The sequence below is a fragment of the Phalacrocorax aristotelis genome, chromosome 3, assembly GCF_949628215.1.
Source record: "Phalacrocorax aristotelis chromosome 3, bGulAri2.1, whole genome shotgun sequence".
Classification (NCBI taxonomy): Eukaryota; Metazoa; Chordata; class Aves; order Suliformes; family Phalacrocoracidae; genus Phalacrocorax; species Phalacrocorax aristotelis.
In genome coordinates this window covers 30,123,788-30,142,297 of record NC_134278.1, presented here as the reverse complement: position 1 = coordinate 30,142,297, position 18,510 = coordinate 30,123,788, and the positions used below count along the sequence as shown (strand labels likewise).

Here is an 18,510-nt window from a genome sequence, read left to right as displayed (position 1 = left end):
CAAGACAAGCTCAGACAAATCCTGAAACCCTGCAGTGTCAGGTCAATCTAGACCTTGTGTCCTTCTACCGTTAATGGCATAAATCACATTTACTGGACTACAATAGCTGTCAAAGTGCAATTGTAATTTTCCTTCTGAATCTGAGATACAGACTGGGTAATAAATATAATATGGGACCTCTGGGAAAGCTCAGCAGTTCTGGAAAAGTAGCAGGAAGCCTGGTGGAATGCATTAGATTGGCTAAATTGCCACTTGATATCTCTATGGAAGCGACTGAATCCCACCCATAACACTATAGCTAGCAACCAAAGGCTAGGAAACAAATAAGCAGAAGGCACTATGCGCTGCAAATGGGAGAAACAAAGCCCTTGAGAGTATAAAGGAAGTTCTAAACAAAACTTAACAAGGAGAGTGCACAAAATTGAGCAGATAATGGAGATGTTCAAGGTTGGAGATGCAATTTTAGGCAGATAAGGGCTTGAACAGAACCTTCAACTTTTTCCTAAAAGGTGCGAAAGTAGTTGAATTGTAATAGAAGTGTTTTGAAATGACAGGAGAGGATTAATGTCAAAGGTGCTGATAAGTGATAGGTTAAGATGGATAATATATTATTTCAACTACTAAATTTTACAAATACAGTTCATGACTGAGCACTACCTAACACCATCTTTATGCTAATACTCATCCATTTTGGAGTAGGGGAGTGAGAAGGGGAGAAGAATCCACTTCTTAGCTTAAATCGGGAACTGGAGGTGATCTCTTGGCAGCAGCGTTGCTAGCTTAGCACAGATAATCATCGGTATTTGCAAGATACTAGACAATGTAAGAAAGGCATAAGCTTTTCCTTCTCACACACAATAGGTATGCTTGCCCTGAAGGGGAATATCCTGTTGTTGTGGTTTAACGGCAGCTCAGCCCCACACAGTCGCTCACTCACTCCTCCACCGGTAGATGGGGGAGAGAATCAGAAGGGTAACGCTCGTGGGTTGGGATAAGAACAGTTTAATAATTAAAATTAAAAGAAACAACAGTAGAAATGCAATGTAAAGGAGAACAACGAGAGGCGCAAAGCCCCGGGGGAGGGGGAAGGGAGGGGAGAGGAGAGGGGGAACGAACCGCCGAAACAAACCGCACGCGCCGCAGCCGCCCGCCGACCCGACGCCGCGCCGCCCCCGCCGCCACTGCCCCCCCCCCCCCCCCCCCCCCCCATATATTGGTCATGGTGTCACGTGGTATGGAATGAACCTGCCATTGGCCAGTCGGGGTCAGCCGCCCCCACCATGGCCCTGCCCCTCCCAGCCCCCCCCCCGCCACGCGGCAGAGCGCGGGAAGCTGGAAAGGTAGCCGACCCCCACAGTGAGGAGAATTAACCCCTTCTCAGCCAAAACCAGCACACCTGTACTAAGGAAAAAGAAAGATGTGAAGTCATGGGGGGAAAAAAAAAAGTTATATTTTGCATTCAGTCTCACTTAGAAAGTGTGAGTACTAATTTCTGTAAATGTTCCTGTTTATCCTTAATATCTATTTTAGTTTTCTGCTATTACCAAATGCTGTGGTGTCTCTGCATGCTTTATGGAATGGACATATTAGTAACAAAGTCTAGGTATTTTTTGTCAGTATACAGGTTCTTGCAATTGCACAGTTTAAGAAGAAAATCAACTTAATATTTTAGATAGTGTGAGGAGCTGTTATTTAAAAATCAGTTATTGTTTCATACTCATTGACACCTATACAATCTGTCCAAGAAGTTGTCATGTAGTACTGTTCTAAATTATTATTCCACAATCATCTCAAATAAAGCAATAAATACATGTTAAAAATAGCACAGTAGGTACTACGTTTACACTCAAATGGGTCTCCACAACTTCTCTCTTTTTCCACTGTTTTCTTTTATTGTCAAATTTGTTTTCACCTCTCCAAGAACTATTGTAGCTTTGTCCAGCCATTCAGAGAGGTGCTTTGACTTCTTCTGGTGGAATGCTGTTTTTAAGTGTTTCAACTACATTGTTAACAGTCAAATATGTCCCTTGATACATACACTCATTTGACAATGTTCTCCTCTACTGCTATTAAATGGAGCTATATGCTCTCCTAAAATGTCTGCTGCACAGAATTGCTGTGGATACTAGTAATCTGGGCAGATTGCAATATTGTCTCATCATGCTTCTGGGGAATCTAAGGTAACAGTTTTGATTTTAAATTAGTTGTTCCTAGCTATTAGAGGCATTTTTTGTGTATCACAGTTTCTCTTGCTGTGGTAGTTCACCAGCCTCCTACCCTGACCTCTACAGTGGGAGAATTTTTTCAGTGTATATTTCTTCAGCCAAAGAAACAGTAGCAGTGACTAGTCGTGAACAAGTAACATTTTTTTCCAGGTGACATTATTGCTCCACTTTCGTAAGTCAGTCTGGGTTCGGCCTGTCAATCCATGTTTATATTTTTCAAAGCCTCTACTCTTCTGCAGTGTTTGTATTCCATAAAACCACATAATTTATTCTGTGCATGATAAACTGTCACTAGAATAGTACTTGTTATCACTATCTGTTACTCGCAAAGCTATATCAGAATTATTATAACAAGAGGCACAGCACCACACAATTGTACAAAGATAAGCAAAACTCAAACAAATTGGCTAACGGTCTGCTAGAGCTAAAAAAGCTAAAACAAAGCTCCAGGCAAGCATAAGACAAGTCCAGACAAATCATGCCTGATATGCCCCAGTCCAGCGGCCTTGCAGTGTTAGAACAAACCCTGTGGTTTCTCCTTCAGCAATACCATATCTACAGAGCTAAAGGACTATAAAAGTGAGACACGGGACAAACTGTGTTGACATTATTTGTAAAACTGAATATATTCTCAAATGGAAATTATTACAGTTAACTTGTGTGCTGGTTTTGGCTGGGATAGAGTTAATTCTCTTCACTGTAGCTGGTATAAGTGCCGAGGGCACATTGATGTTTTAGTTGTTATGTAGTGGCTAAGTGTCGCTAAGTAGTGCCTACACTAGTTAGGGACCTTTCCAGCTTCCCGTGCTCTGCCAAGCGTGAGGGGAGGGGCCACAGCCAACTCAGATGACCCAAACTGGCCAGTGGGATATTCCATATCGTATGATGTCATGGCCAGTATATGATCTGGAGAGTTGGCTGGGGGGGTGGAGCGATCGTGGCTCAGGGACTGGTGCCTTTGGTCAGTGGGTAAGCGGTTGTTGGTGTTGGTTGTTTATCCTTCACCCACCCCTGCCCCCGGTTTCAGACCTCTCTTTCTCTCTCTCGTTACTTTACTTTTCATTATATTATTATTGTCATTATTATTGTTTTATTTTAATTATTAAACTGTCCTTAACCCACAAGCTTTCTCACTTTTACCCTTCTGATTCTCTCCCCCATCCTGCCGGTGGGGGAGTGAGTGAGCGGCTGTGTGGGGCTGAGTTGCCGGCTGGGGCTAAACCACAAGAACTTGTTTCTGAACCAAAGTCAAAATGACTGAGAATCAGCTGAGGCAGCTGCTGTGAAATGATCTCTGGGGATTCTAACAATAAGCTAAGGCGGGGGGTGGGTGGGGTAGGGAGATTGGTCTTGACAGTAAATAGCAGCCTGCTAATGAGGTACTCACAATTCTGTATTATAACTGTGTTATCAGAGTTAGGAAATAAAGAGGCCTTAAATAGTACTTGCGAAATGAGACTAACGAGCATAGTACAGAACATATAAAACATCAGAAGGGTTATCTCCTTGTGTAACATCTCTTCTGTTCTCCTTTAGCCTTTTGTGAGCTTCTTCACTTGTTTCATAAGCAATATACACAAAGGACTTTAAGTCAAGCACTAAACGTGAAGCAGCATGAAATATTGGCAATGATCTCTCACATTAGATCATGTAGTGGTTCGCAAAAGAAAAGGAACAGCGTGAAAAAAAATATAAAAACCATACAAACAAACAAATCCCCTCCACACAACTAAGCGCCTCAGCTGTAATCAAGTACCAACCTTTGCTGGTGCTGACAAAGAACAGTTACGGGGCGAGCAGTCAGTGGAATTAAGTTAACCCACAGTCCTATTTACATGAGCAGAGTTTGCAGACAGTGGCCGAGAAAGCAACATCTTAGTGTTCTGGGAAGTTTCTGAGGTAGCGAGAAAGGACACCAACTCCCCAAAGCTCTGTTACTTCATACTTCAAATTGAGAAGCGGGCATAGTAAGGGAGAGCAGAATCAGGTGGATCTTAAGCAAGCTGAGAGTTTCTGTGCTTGGTCTTTAGATGTTTACACTTTTACGTGTCTGGCCGGGAGTGAGGCTGCCTGCAGATTCCCAAAATGCGAATACAGGTGCTCTGGCCAACCAGCCACACTGATCAACACAGCAATGCCTTTACAGGCACCCACATAAACTCGTCAGTCACATACAAATGATTAGCATGGATTACCTGATCCTGTTCTTCCTCTCTGGCTGATGGTCTTGATTTTCACTAGTGGAACTTGCACACAACCTGTCCATCTTTATTCACAGATAAATCTGTGTTCATGGATACCTCAAATATTAGCATGGACCTAAAGTCCAATATCCATACTTACACCATAGGCCACTTACGCAGTTGCGAGCTCAGACCTTGGATCTTTCCAGATACTGGTCTTCTCACTGGCTAGTCCAGCTTTAAGTTCACTGGCTGCTCCTGTCCACACACACAATAGAGCAAGGGTCACGCAGAAAGTAGTTAGCAATGGAATTTACTAAGAGGATAGCACAAACTATGGGAATCTGGCGGAGGGATTGGCCAGAGAAACATACTGATGAGAAGCTTGTTTACATAATTGCTACTTTCTGTTGCTATTCCCGTCACATGCATGATAATGTTGTTTCCCTTCTTGCTAGTTAGAAGGTTCTGGCTGAACTTCTCCACTGTTGTGGTTGACTGGTTCTTTCAATATCCCATCAGTTAGTGACCTGAAAGGTTTTGTGTTTGTTATCATCTCAGTAATCTATTGCTCCTTAAGGTTTGTGTCATCCTATTTATTTTATTACTTTTCTTACGTTTTCTCCTTTTTTCTTATGATAAATAGCTGTTAAACAGATACCCTTACAAACCAGGTGTCCTTATATTCCAGACATCCTTAAGGAAATGTGTGACTGATCCAAGGGAAAAAAGCAGGTTGGATTTAGCCTTGAGATGTGCTCTGTCGCTTAAATATAACAAAACAGTAAATAGCAAAGTGCACATTTCTTTTCAGTGAGAATTTTATAATCCAGTATATAGTCCTGTAGATTTCTCCCTCAGGATGGCTTTCAGCTTGGGACAGTGAGTGCTTTGCATGTTTGTTAGGAAACACAAATCCCTGACTGCAGTCACTTGTCCATAATTTGTGACTTTTCAAAATAAAATAATTCTTATGAGCAATATTTGGTTCTGGCTAGTTATAAGCAGGAAAGAATTTTAAGTGTCAGGACACTCAGAGTAATAAGGAACTTTAGAGAGCAAACAAATACGTTTTTAGCTAACTGACTTTATAAATACAAAATCTCACTGCAGATACAAAACTCCAAGCAATATAACACTAATACTGAGACCTATCTTGCTTAAATCTGTTTTGCAAAAATGAGGCATGTGTGTAAAGAAGTTGCATGGGTTCTACACCCTCAAACTATGAGTTGTTCCTCCCTGAAATAATCCGCTGAATCACTTTCTGGAGACTGCAAGGCAGGATAGATATCTGAAGTGGTATGGATTGTACTGTGGAAGCACCAGTCTTCCCCCAGGAAAATGGTGAGATCTTGGGTGACTGGGGGAGGGGAGCAGTACGAATAGAAATTGCTTTACTTCACTTTCTGTCTTGGCTGGAATAGGCTGAAGACCATTTTGGCTACTTTTGGTGGCTGTTCCAGCACAAGGAGATCACTAAGACATTAAGAAGAGATTCCTTTAAGTGGATTTATATAAAATCTGCTAATTCAAAACTTCCATTTTCGTATGCATGGTTCTCAACACAGTTATTTAAGGATCTGAAGTGAACCAAGGAAATTGGACAAATAAAAGATGAATAAGAAAACAGCGTCTGATATTAATCTGTTTTGTTGTATCCAAGATTGTGAATGAGTGCCTGGATACCACAGAAACGTTTCAAGACTGATATTATAAGAGTTCACATCAGCTAATAACCTGTCTTAACATGCTCATTTATTTACAAGAACTACTAGTAAAAAGCTCAGGGAGACTTCTGTTTGAGGAGGGATTGACCAGATAATGATAGCTTTTCTGTATGTGAAATTTGAATACAAATCTGGATTATTTCAGCAAACAGCTGAATGGTGGCTTTTCATCAGTCCTGCGAGGACAAACGTACACACGCACATACGCCAATTCCTCCTTTAATTCTGCCCACACTACTGGTGTGTGAAGAAATGCATCTAGTTTCCAAGTGGGTAGATTAATAAAATAAAGAAAATACACTTTCATCAAGGCTTAGCCATTCTGGTTATTTTACTGTATTCATTCTAGCCTGATCTTCCACAGATTAACCTTTCTTATAACACTGTCACACCCCACCAACTGTGATTTAGCAAGTACGTAATTTATCACTTAATAAGAATGTCCATGTTACCACAGTGGGAGATTTTACTGGCAGTAAAATCTGCTTTTTCTCATAGGGAAGATAAAGGCGGTATCCAAGTGGACTGAGAAAGTTTAAGGTCTCTTATAACGAGAATGACCTTAGAAAGAAAGGAACTTTTTATTGGCAAATGTTTAGTATGTGTTGTGGTGGTCCTGAGGCGTTCTGTGAGAATAAAGACCCTTATTGCCAGATATTTTTATAAATAAAAATCCAGACAATGTCCTGAGTAGTTTTGTATGTCATGAGTAGTTAAAAAATAGTTTTATTTAGCCCACATTGCACTTATTATAGTCAGGAATAAAGCTCTGAATATTGTCCTTACTGCCCTACATTGTCTTTTCCTTTCTTTTTTTTTTTTTTCTATAGAGATGATTATTTATCTATTTTATTAACTCGTTTTCAAGCACAGAAGAAAGCTGAAAAGTTGCAATGCTTCCAGCTCCAGTCTTGTCTAAACTACATGAATCTGTTTTGGGCTGCTACATGCAACATTCCTCCCTAGGGAAGAAGGATACCTTACACTAGAGTATCTAGCATAGTATCCTGACAGGGTGGCTTTTATAAGAGGACTAAGAGTAAACTGTTTCTCTTTCCTTCATTCCTTATAAAGTGTTGATGTATCAGTTCATTCTTCCTTACATTTACCTCTGTGAATATAAATCTCAGGCCGTAATATTTAGTAGAGATGGGGCCAAAAAACAGCAATAAATGTCTGATATTTTCACACCAGTCAGAGATTTCTGTACACCTGTGGTGAGCTCTGATTGTTAGTGAAAATCTGGGGCTGTTAAAAGTGAACATATGGGTAAAGTCACAACCTTATGGTTTGTAGCTCCTGTTCTAACATTGGTTATCCGATGAAATGACACTATTAATTACCCTTTTCAAATTCATTTTACTTTTGCAAAGCTTCATTCTGTAGAAATTGATGAGGAATACGGAGAAGTTCCTGACTATAAGAACCAGAACATTTACAAGATCTGAACCTAGATCTCTTGGACTATGTATATGACTCCTCTTTTCAACTTAATTTTTCTCTAATAAAAATATTTTAATCATTGAGTGACTTCTCCCATAAGAAAGCAGAAGGAAAAAGATGACTCGTGTTACTTCAGGTTAGAAATGTCTAGGAGGGACTTCAGTGCTAATATGACAGGAACATAACTGCAGATGAATGAATGGAAGAAAGCCCTCTAAAATCAAATATACATTCAAGTGTGTTATTACTACTTTTTTTCTTTTTGATTCACATTCACTATTCTTTAAAATAGAACTAACATTTCCTGACAACCATGGAGGGCTATAATTTATTTTTACTTCATTCTAAGCAAAATTTGACTTCAGAGGTAAATAAACTTGCTTCATTCTTGACAGTGCCTCCAAGGAGAATTCAGAGGAGGGAAGGGAAAGAAAAACAGTAACATGATATGCTAGACCTGTAGCTTGGTGAAAGCTTCATTGTCAATGTTCTAAAGTCAATAGTCACAGTATCACCCTTGGGAAGGGTTTTAGAGAAAATAATCTGAGAAAAGCTCTCTTGGGAGACTCCTGTAAGTTCCCTACTGGCTGCTTTCTCAAATTCTTTCCATAGAGGAATGCTTCAAAGTACATCAGGAGAAGCAATTTTCAGTAGTATTAGTGATAAGACAGCAGACTCATATTACTTTGAACTCAGAGTCTTGAGCTTATGGAGACAATCAGTTTAACTCAACAGTGAACCCACAGTAACAACAATGATCTACGCTGATCCAGCATAGGATCTCAGAAATCACTAAGAGTTCACACACACATGCATACAGAAGTCAGCGGGTTTTTCCACCCTATCAATTTTTCAGAATCTAAAAGCAATAGAACATTTACAATTCTTTAATATATATAGCATACACATTGACTGGGTCATCTGCTGCGTCATCACCAGCATCCACAATTTTCAGACCAGATGGATGACCAGACAGCAGATAATTCACTTTGATGCAGTATCTTGATTTTTCAGTTCTCCATAGGCAATTACTGCATCTGATCTAAATGTGATAAAAGTTCAAAATCTGTACCTGGTAAAATATGTGTGGGAGAGTTTCCACCAAGATGAGCTCATTGTGTGACCTGTCCAGCACCCACATGTTTACTTGAAGACCCTTGTAAAGCTCACTATAAAGTTGTTTGAAACACATCATGCAAAGCTTAGAATAGTGAAATATCTGGAAGAAGGGTTTCTCAGCTGAAGTTATTTACCTATAGAAGTTACTTCTAAAGCAATGAGGTGCTTGGTTATTGTTAATTATACAAGCTTCCTCTCTGAATTCTCTAACATGTTCACAGTAACATCTCCATAGCTATTAATTTCGCTTTCAGAAAAAAAATGTATCAAAACTTTCAGTAACTTGATAAGTGAAACAAGAATGCTGTAAAAGATCTTACTGCCAGTAGTTTTTTTATTTGAATCAAATTAATGTTATAGTTATGGATGGTCAAGGGATGTAAGAGAAGCAAGGATTATGGGGTGAGACAACTAAAAAAGTATCGATTTAAGATACAAACTTTCTTTGAAAACATTGCCTTTTTCAGATGGGCTGTGATGTGTTAATGGGCAGGACTATACAGATCTAATGGTTCATACAAATTTTCTTGACCATTTGTTTTAACATCAACTATGGCATTGTGAGAAATAGCAGGAAAAAAAACCACACCAAAACCCTTGTCACCAGAGGATGCTATTTTGCATTGTCTCATAAAGTTTGGTGTTTTTTTTGGTACAGAATGTGCTTAGGGTACAGATCAGTTCATGAAGAAATTCATGATATATTACTGTTTTGTGAGATGGGTTCCTTATCAATGTTCTGGCAAGCTCTGAAGAGGCCTAGTCTCTGTCTTAACTACTCTAATGAGAATTCTTGAGGTAGGGCAATCAATTGAGAATTTCAGTATTTATGTAGAAATTTATGGAAAATCTCATGTAGCTTTGCGGTTGGTTCACAGAATCATAGAATAGAATAAACACAGGGAGACCACTGTCAAACACACTTGACTTGGAGAAAATTAAGTTTATTGCCAATTTAAAACAGAATAGGGTGGTGAGAAACAAAGACAAAGACTAAAACACCTCCCCCCCCTCCCCCCCCCCGCCCACCTTTTCCCCAGGCTTAACTTCACTTCTTTGTCCCTGACTCTTCTACCTCCTTCTCCCTCCCCTGAGTGGTGCAGGGGGAATGGGATATGGGGGGGTTCCTGTCATTCACTGTAGCCTGATGGCAGTACTTTTGAGGGAACATATCTTTTTTTAATGTGTATTAAGGCAATACGGACAATGTTTAGGTAGATGTGTAAAATAAGACAAAAAAAACACAAATTAGAGCTGTTAAGTTTGAAAGAAAGAAAAAGATCTGAACATTCAAAAGTTTATAAACATCGCACTGTAACTTGCAAATGAAATGGATTTCATTTTTCAAAGTAATGTTGGTAGGGTCAGGATTTTGGCTTGCTCTTGTATTTCTTGAGAAATAATCATTTCAGCTGAATAAAATAATGTTTGTCTTTTTTATTTTGTCTGTGAATAATCCTACTTAAAAGGGCAAAAATGATGCATTGGCTTCCAGTAAATTGGAACTTACGATCCAAAGGTTGGCTGTTAGAGAGTGAAGTATGATAATAACTGCAAATTTACTTGGCACCACAGATTAATTTTCCCAAAAAATTTTTAAAGCTTTAAGAAATCATGTTGTAATGATTCATATATTTAAAACGAATCTGTGCTCTTCCTCATTTTTTCTTTGAAATTAAAAAGATTTTGCAGAAGTTTATTTGTGTTAATACTGCTCAGGAAGGTCATGCCTGAGCAGTGCTAAGGTAAGGGTCATGTATGTCACAGGAAACATCTCTAATAATCCTGAAGGTGTTTGAATTATCTAGTTTCCCTTGCCCTTCCTTTTTTCCTTTCCAAGCTGGCATATAAGCATTGATTAAATGAATGATAAGGTCCATGTTTGATCGATTTTTCACTTTTTTAATTTAGAAGGTAAAACTTTCTATCATATTGGAAGTTGAGAATTATGGTTGAGATAATAGAGGTCTGATTCCAGTGGAAGTTAAAAAGGAAAAAGTTGCCTCGCAAATGTCAAGGCACCTTGTGGTCCAAGATGATTAAAACTAAACTGTTTGCTATATGAATCCCAAGGTGCTGCTATATCTCAGCTTCCATGACATTTAGCCAGTGACTTTTCATAGCTTGTTAATAATGTATAGCAATCCCAGCGTAAATTTGCAGTGATAGAGCTGGCCTGTTACAGTAGAGCAGTTAACTAGATTTATTTTGGACAGAAAATGCAGATTTGAAAAAGAAAAAAATCATTACTAATATCAAAAGAGATTGCGCATTTACAAGACACTTTTACTGAAGGCAGTTGCTCAGGAGAGGTGTTTTTCACATTGATCTATTATTCTGTCCAAAGTCCTAATTACCTAACCAAGAGATATTAACACAACATTACCCCACACATCAAGGTTAACATTCATGAAGAAAAATTGATGTCCCAAACAAAAATTTCATAGTGTGGATTGGTCCATAAAGTTCATTGATTTTACCAGGTTGAATGAGTCACATAGGCAGGTAAAGGTTACAGCATAAATGCACTCTTATAAGCACAATTGCTGTTAATCATTGCTCCCAGATAAACCTAATAAACTTCTGTGTTGTAGAAACCATGTTTTTTCTGAACCTTTTATCTCACAGATACACAAATTATTCATAAGCTGTAAAAGGTTACAAGGCAAATAAGGAAAGAGGGGGAGAGCAGAGAAAAAGGGTACAGATAAAGAATAGACTCAAAGAACAATGAGTTACAAAATAGATTCGAAGAGGGATGAGTTACAACAGGATATGAATTAGAGTTGTAGGGGAAAATTTGGCTGACATTTGGGTTGTTGCAGATTTTCTCCGAGGCTGAAAGTTGACTCACGTGGAAGAAATTTTACTGTGACTGCAGCTATAATTGTCACAGATCAAAACCCTTCATTTAATTATCTTAATAAGGCATCAATTGATCCCTTCAGAATTGTTTTAAAGGTAGTATTTGGTGTAGTAGAAATGTACACATGCCAGTAGCCCTTCGAATGTAGAATTAGCATGAAGTAAAACTGACAGCAGTCATCACTGCTGCTTTTTTACAGTTTTACATAGGGCATCTTGGGCTTTTATTGAAAATTTCATCTAGGAGTTGAAGTCTCTTATCGATTTACTCATTCTTTATATGGAAAAGTGTCAGAAAAAAATACAGATATTTTGGTAACCCAAAAATTGTTATTGCAATATTCTGATTAGGCTTAAACAACTTCATCTCTGCATAAAACACTTCAACAAGTCTGCAAAGTTCCCTTACACCTTCTCTGATTATTCTTTCCAATACTGATATAAATATGGAATTTCTAATTTGTGTAGAAGTGGTTGCATATTTTTTATTTGTTTTTATTTGTTTAAAAAACTGCAAGGGTGTTTTTTAAAAAAACACCTTACACACTTGTTATATAATAAGCTAGTAAAATAACTTTGCTTGTTATTTAGCATAATTTTTAGGAGCAGAGCAATTGTGGGGATGTTTCAGATTTTTCCACAGTTAGTATTTTGATCGATAATCATTTATACAAGAGACTATAAACAGCTGAGTTTATGCTGAAGTGTGAGGAACTCAGGAAATAAGCAGACATTCAGACAGATCTTTCCTCAGCCATGTTCTGATTCCTTAATAGATTCTTCTGCTGCTCTTTTAGTTTTAATCTCAGAAAAGAGATTGTTGCTTTGATGTGGAAACACTGATGTTTGTAGGTTCGATCTGACAAGCTCTGGACTAATGGAAAAATAACCACTTCGTTCTCCCAGTGTAAGTTCTGTGAATTCATTACAGGAAGTGTGTGTTTCTACCTTACTATTGATTCATAAATCATAATGTCCAACTTTAAAAAAAACATTTAAGGTATCCATATTTTTTTTATTTGATTATTTTCCTTGCTGCATTTGCTATTTTAATGATTTTGTTTGCTATAATGAAGAGCAGGAGTTCAGACCTGGGATCAGTGTCATAAGTGCAGCAGCTGCTGCATTAGATTGTTAAATGTTACATATAAAACAAGGATTTTTCTTATTACTAACAATTAACCCATTTCTGGTCCACCGTATAACCAGCCTTGGAGTTGGGTGTCTGCAATGCTGTGAGACAGGGCTACTAAAATCAGGTAGATAGTATTTTTTCTGACCTTTGATTGATAAAATATCAATAATGTTACAATTTCCCAGAGTTCTGTACATCTATGAATATTATAGTATTAAATGCTTAAATTGTGATTTAAGATTACTAAATATGTGAATGTTTCTTAAGGCCTCATTCATTTTTCCTAAATAGGTCAGCCAAGTGCATATAGCCAGCACCCTATTAACTCCACTGTCTTTCTGTATCTATACAGCTCTCTTAGGTTAAAAGGTCAATTCTTCATTATATTAATGGGCAGCCCCTTAGACAGCTAAGCCCTCACCCTGAATGAGTCATCTTTCTTTTAGCCTGAACTGTGTAGCTAGGCCAGCTTCAAACTTGCAAATTGCTTTTATACTGAGTCCATTACAGGCCCATTCTCCAGCCCCTTTCCTGCCTGTTCCCGGAGTCTGTATAATGCCTGGCTCACTCAGTTTAAATGTCCTAGCTGCTTTTTGCAAAAAGACCTTCAGTGCATGCCTGTTGCCGCTACTGTTATTGAATCAAAGTACCACAAAGCTCTGTGAGGCAAGAACAGAGAGCAGCTTCTATCAACCCATAGTGAATTTTAATGAAAAGCATAGTGCAAATCATCTTAATAAAGGCTGAATGCTAGATCTGGCAAAATAAATCTTCCCAACATAACCCTGCTATTCAGGACCCAGGCAGCAGAGATTTCTTGCTGCTTTCCAATGACTGAATCTTCCCAGGAATCTGCAACCACTTGTGACATCAGTTATGACTGAAGGGTACAATGTGTTTGCCTTGAATGTGTTTGCCAACCAACTCTATGAGCCAAACAGTCTTCAGTGTCATCGAGGCATAACATGACAATCTCTGCTATCCCTGTACTTTGGGGGATGTTGAGAGTGCAACATTTGTGTTATGGAATCATCTAGTGGTAACTAATGAATCTCTCAAACTGAACATCTCACTGGAAGCCAAATTTGAAAACTCAACTGTGATAGAGGCATGGCTTCTTTAGAAGAATAGGGCTGGAAGTATCTCTGCTTGATCACTCCCAGCTCCCTCCAGAGAGGTAGGAGTACAGGCAAGGAAGAGGAAGCCTAAGGTGGACTAGTACTAGTAACCGGGAAGACTGGAGACTGACACTGAGGGTGAGCAAACTGGTCAAGCATAGACAGTCTTTGTCCCAGAGCTGTTGCTTTTTAGACATTTAGATGAAAGGGGCATAAAAATAGTCATGGCCCTAATGCAGCATCATTAGGGCACTAGCTCTTCCTACTTCCAGATGAGCAGTGCCACGGCAGCTTCATCACTCAAAGGGCAGGGTCTGACCCTTCTTTCTGTTTCTTGATAGCTTTTTATTTTTGTCCTGAAAATATTATTTTAAAACCCATGCTTGAACTTTACTTCCCTTTTCTGTTTCTTGAGTGACCTTCTTGTGTTCTGAGGCTACTGGAGTTTGGATCTTCAACCTGTATTTCCCTACTCTAAGCGTTCCCAGCCTCTTGTTCTGTTAGTATGCTTGCTCTCTCTCAAATGTCCCATCTGATCTCTCTCAACACTTACATTCAGTAAAATAATTCTTGACAAGGAAACTCATGTCTTACTCATTATCTATCTTTTCTGTGTTCATATCAGCCAATAGCCCAAAGAGCAAGCATAAAGAGGAAGCACCTTCAAAATGATCAGTGAACTCTGCTCCTGACGTAGGAATTTTGACTTGGAAGTGCCTAATATGTTACAGTTACACTTCAGGATCATTTTAATTCACAGGTTTCCAAGGTTGCTTTGGGTTAATTTAGGTATAAGATAGCTCTTACCAGATGAGTGGTGAAACTGGCTACTGATTCTAAACCTGTGTATATATTTAAGAGGCAGTTTAGACAGAGGCATGTATGTGGTTCTGTTCTTCATTGTGCTACTTAACATAGGTGCTATTGAAACAGTGTTTGTCATAACCAGGGTAAATGCCCATTAGCTTCCTGCAGGACCTTCAAGGTCGTTTTAATAAACTCATGCAACCATTGTAGAAGGCAGAGTTTCCATTCCAGCTGAGATTAATGGGGAGTGAGGAAAGATTGCAAAATTGGAAGTTTGCAAGTATCATTACATCATAATTTGCGGTTAATGTCAGACGCAGATTAAAATCTACAAAGAACTGGCTCCTACAGATACATAGGGTATTTAATGGTGACTAGTTGGCTATGTTTTTCTGGAAGAAATAAATGAACTGTCATCTTCTACACCACACTAATCCTCAGCTAAGCATTTTGCTGAAATGCTTATTCCAATATGTGTTCTTTACTGCAGTGTAAAAGTACTAAAGTTACATTCTTCTGTTTCAAATCCACCCCATTCAATAGAATCTTTTCAGTCTTTTGTTCAGCTGTTACATTGGCATATGACCAAATTAAGACGGTCACTCCTGATAATGATTGATATAACGGTACAACAGAAAAGGGACTATATTTGCACCACATTATCTCAGCATTTTATACAAGAGAAAATAGCTGTAAAGAATCATAGGAAAGAGGAAGATCTTTGCTATCATCTCTATAAACTGGTCATAATTAAATTGTGAATGCATTATTCTTGTAAGAAAAGAGTAGGGTTTTTTTTTTGCTGCCTTTCAGTACTGAGCTATTGATCTTATATTGATACTTTTCTAAGTTTAAAAGCTCAGCCTTCACAGTGTATTAGCTTTCTTTATCAGATAAGCCCTAAGAGTTATTTGTTGCTAAACTGAGATATGCATTTACTTATGAAGGCATAAATTGCTTTTTACTGAATTGTAATCAATGTACAAGATTTGCAGTGGTCATACCTTGGTATGAAAGCTATCTAAAAGCCCCTGTTGCTCATTTGAAGAATGGTCACATCCCAAGCACCACATACAAATGTGTTACAAAGTTTTTAAGTTAGGTTTAATTTAATTTATAGCACAAGAATTATTTTCCATATCTACTTACACTTTCTAATGTCACTTGTTTCTGTCTATTGTTTCTGTCCCTCCTAATGCTCAAAAAGAAGTGATAGAAGGGAGGTGAGAACGTGAAGAGGCAGAACAGAAATACAAATTTATTAAAAAAAAAGAGTAAGAATGAAGGACGGTGAGAGCAAACAAAATTTAAGAAATTATTGAAATGCTTGTCTTATTGTAAGAAGCGTTAAATTAATTAACAATAAATCATACAATTTGTTGCAGTTTTGGGAAGTTTGGGAAAGCTGCTGACATTAAGGTGTTTTATGACTTGCAAACATGCTTACTGCAAGGTGTTTCATAATTGCTCAGAATTGTTCAGTTAATAGATTGCCTGCCTCTACAGTCGTGAAACACCATTTATACCTGATTATGCTATCTGAACACAAGCAAACTGAAGATTGTGGTATTGTACCATTTACAAAAATAAAAAAACCCACACCACATCAGTATGTGAAATATTTGCAATATTCTCAAATATTCTTTAATTTGAATGATTATCTGTCTTAGGAAAAAAGGGTGCCTTGTGCAAATTGATGTGGGATTTGATTTGCTGGATATCTAAGTGCTTTCATGAGTATTCCACCTAAATTTCAATTTGAAGGCAAAGTCATAATTTTATAACTTTTTTTTTTGATGGTGCCACCATCACTCTGTATCGTATTATACACTTAATAAATATTTGGAAAGTTTTCAGTACAAAATAGATTCTTATACCAAACATTTATACATATACTTATATATGTATTTCATGTTACAGCTCCATTTTTCTACCTCGGTGTCTAAAGAGTTAGGCCCATGGCTATATAGTTTGTGTCTCAGATGTCTCAAGGCTTCATAGAGCCTTGAGTCTCTGAAGTCTCAAGCCTCGCTGAGTAGAAAATCATCCAAAGCTCATCCAAGCTGTATCCTGTGATATATGAATCAGCTTCACTGATTCCATTCCATTGATACTCTTCACATTGGAGTTACATCAACCGGCTCCGCTAGTCATCCATCCTTTCTCCAACAAGTTACAACCACAGTAACTCTGTAACTGCTCTTGTCTTTACTGAGTTCTACTCTTCAACAAGTATATGCATCACATATAAAAATGTGTCCACTTAAAGCTGCCAACAGGAGAGTTCTTAAAAAGACCTTTAAGCTTTTCTTCGAAGTTTGAGTTTTACAGAGTAGAACATCAAGCCCACTCACCTTAGAGATACAAAAGTATCTTGTGTCCAGAATTTTTACGTAATAAACTTATATTTCTTCCACTTTGGGTTGTGACCACTTTTTTTTTTACTTTTAAGTGAAATGCCTTTAAGGACACCGAAGTATAAAGTTGAATGGATTTTAAACTGGCCCAGTATTCCCTGTGAGTAGTTGCCTTTTTTTGAAGTAGAATATTCTACCCAATAATTTTATAGGCCTTCATCCTTCTGGTCCTCCTTCCCAGATCTGGGAGAAGTCATTCCATTTTTAAATTTTTTTTTTTAAATTTATTTTAAATGGTATCTAGCCAGTGGAAAGACAAAGGTATCTTTAGAAAATTCTTTAAGCTTCCAGTGAACAGAGTCATCCTCTGCACCCCTTATTCCACTGAGCATAGGAGAATCCTAAGGTTATTACAGTTAGGTGTGTGAGGTTAGGTAGGATGAATCCGGTTCTAAATCCTAGGCTTTGATGGTTGCCAATAGCATGAAAGGCTAAACTACATCTTCTCAGTAGATTTTGTGTAATGTTTTGTGGCCAAAGAGCTATACAGGTGGCCTTACGGCTCATTCATTAAGCCCTATCCATGGTTTTCATCTCACACATTATAATTAGATAATTGAAAAATAGTAGCGTGTGCATCAGTTTGTACATTTTCCAAGCAGTTTTGCCATCACTGTCATCTGTAGTTGATGTAGACTTTGGAAAATCTGTTCCGCTGTCATTGTCTTGGTAGATTCCAAATTCCCATGACGCAGAGTGTATTCCATATGAAATGAAACGAACATATTTTAATAGTCGAGGCAGGAATAAACCAAAACATAAATACAGATACATAGTGTAATGATCCTTCAGGAAGTGTTACACATACCTGTTGCATGGCCCATCCTCGTCCTTTTTTGCCTCAGGATCTGGAAAGCTAAGGTAGACACTGCAGATACTTCATTCTAATGACGTATTTTACATGCACACAATGTATCACCTTGAGGAGTAGGTGACATGACCATTCTAATTTGCTCAAAGGTAATTTGTTAATGTACTCATCTTCCCCTAAGTGGGGCATTAAGTTTTATGATCTTCATTAGAGCCAAGATAACATACAACATGTGCACAACACAGTTCCTGACAGAATTTTTTGAATACACTGCCTCAAGTGAAATATATCCATGTACAACACATCACAAAGGAGTAAGTGTTATAAATACCATTATGGGGCTCTGTTTTGCAGAACGTATTTGAGTGTATCTGTAAAACTGTGCATATGTATGCAAGGATGTGTTTCAGTAATGAGATCAGTAAGATTTCTGAGCTTCTTTAAAGGTCTTGTGAGTCTATTTGGGTAAGTTGTATAGTTATATGTAGAAATAATGTGGAAATATTTTGGTAGTAATGATCACATAGGATTTACAACCAGAAAAATACAGAAGAGTAGAAGAGTTTTTTCAAGATGACTAATATTTGATAACTAGAATGATAATGAAAGCATAGTCCCTGAAGGTTCGCTTTTATGCTGTAGTTACATTTAATGGTG

General features: G+C 38.0%; 1 protein-coding gene across 1 annotated transcript in view; it reads left to right on the top strand.

Moving 5' to 3' along the window:
- The window catches only part of EYS (eyes shut homolog), a 944,860-nt gene that overhangs the window by 505,681 nt on the left and 420,669 nt on the right, over positions 1-18,510 (top strand). The window lies entirely within an intron of this gene.